A 2500-nucleotide genomic window follows, 5' to 3' on the forward strand; every position below is an offset into this window, starting at 1 on the left:
TACAAACGATATTGTTTATAAAACCAGCACATTTTTTTTATTCATTGAAAACTTGGCCACTCAATTAAAGCCAAAGATACTGGAAACGACATGTAACTTGTCTAGCAAGATTATGAGGTTGATGTGCAGTGTTGTTGGTATTATTTTTGTCCTATTGTAGGGATTAATGTTATTGTTCTTCTTATCATTAGAATCATCATAATTGTCATTAATTTGATTGATATGATTTTTAAATCACCGTTATTACTCTCATCATCATCGTTATCATCATTCCTATTGTATTCATCGTCATTAGCTCTAATAACAGTAGTAGAAGCAGTAGTAGTAATTGCTGTAGTAATAGTAGTAGTAGTAGTAGTAACAGTAGCAGTGGTAAAGTAGTAATATCATCATTGTTATTGTTGATAATTATTAACATTGTTATTATTACTATCACTATCATCATCATCACCATATTTATCTTTAATACTATATACAATATTATCATCACTAATATTCTTACTATTCCTATTAACATCATTATCACCATTACAATTGCTACCACTAATATTATACTGGCATTACTATCATCAGCGTCATCACATTTCCCTTTTTAAAGCATTATTATCATATTAACATCATTATTATCGTATTTGTGTTATACACCTTACACTGTCATATCTCGAAAGAAAACCATACCTACTAGTACTATTATAACCGCAAATTTTAGGGCCTTATTGCAAATTCGTGTGTGTTTGAGTGTGCGTGTGCGGGCTGTGTGGGTTGAATACATAACACGTAACATTGATTTATCCTTCTCGAGACATTTTAAAATAATTATTTCGTTGTTTTCGAGATTGTGGTATTCAACTCAAATTGCACTGATGATTCGTAGAATAGGTACGTCCTCGCCCAAGGAGGAAAGATCTGTAGGAAGTCATCTTTACTTTGCATGCTTGCCCGCCAGAAAGGGTCACTGTGGACACTCACTGCATTCTGGAAGCCTCGTCATTATTCCAACGTGGCGGCTCCAGTGGCTCTATCCCTCGGCGAAGAGGAAGGGGATCGGAGTTTATATTCCTAACTAGTATGTGTATTCCATGAATGAACTCAGGACCGGAAAGAGAATGGAAGAGGGTGCGAGAAAGAGGTAGAGAGAGAGAGAGAGAGAGAGAGAGAGAGAGAGAGAGAGAGAGAGAGAGAGAGAGAGAGAGAGAGAGAGAGAGAGAGAGAGAGAGAGAGAGAGAGAGAGAGAGAGAGAGAGAGAGAGGGAGAGAGAGAGTGATACAGAGAACAGTAAAGGAAATGGAGAGAAAAAAGAAAAAAAATCAACAAACACAGAAGGAAAAGTACAGCCAAATTCCCGGAAATTTTTAAAACATATATCCTGACTTCATGTACAGACATTAATCCGCTGCATTTGTCACCAACTTCCCAGAACTTTACACGGATATAGGTCATCGAAACAGGAAAAGGTAAATGAAAATACATTGCACATTAACTTCCTTTATCTGAAGGGAGTTATATTACAGGTCCATGTAAACTACGGGATATAGCCTTTTCACGGGATTTTTATATCTGTTATGTTTATAGACATTTTCTGTTTCATTACTGTTCATCCAAGTCTTTTTGTTCGTATTCCTATTCTGATTATCGCCATTTTTACTGTTATACTAATTACTATCCTGATCAATGATACTGTCGTTGTTGATATTAGTATTGTTATCATTATTTGTATCATTGTTATTGTTTTTACCATTATTTCATTATTATCATTATCATTATCATTATCATTAGTATCATTAGTATTAGCCTTATTTTTGTTATTATTACTATTAACAATTTAATTATTATTATTATTATCATCATCACTATTATTATTGATATTATTATTACTACTACTACTATAATTATTATTATAATTATTATTATAATTATCATTATTATTACTATTATCATTTTTATTGTTATTATTATTCTTACTATTATCATTATCATTATTATCATTATTATCATCGTTATCATTATTGTCACTATTGCTATTATATTATTATTTATCATTATTATTATTATTATTATTATTATTATTATTATTATTATTATCATTATTATTATCATTATTATTATGATTGCTGTTGTTGTTGTAGTTGTTATTATTACTATTATCATCATCGTCATTATTATTATTATTATTATTATTATTATTATTATTATTATTATAACTATTTTTTCATCGTTATTATTATTACTGTATTCATTTAGTACCATTATTATGAGTATTATTATTATTATTATTATCAATAATATTATTATTATCATTATTGTTGTTCTTATTATTGTTTCTTTAATCATCATTATCATTATCAATATTATTATTATCGTTATCATTATTATTATTATTATTGTTGTTGTTGTTGTTGTTGTTGTTGTTGTTGTTGTTATTGGTATCATGATAATTATCATTACTATCATTATTATCATTATCATTACCATTAATATCATTATTATTATCATCATTGTA

Source organism: Penaeus chinensis, chromosome 5 (genome assembly GCF_019202785.1).
Source record: "Penaeus chinensis breed Huanghai No. 1 chromosome 5, ASM1920278v2, whole genome shotgun sequence".
Lineage (NCBI taxonomy): Eukaryota > Metazoa > Arthropoda > Malacostraca > Decapoda > Penaeidae > Penaeus > Penaeus chinensis.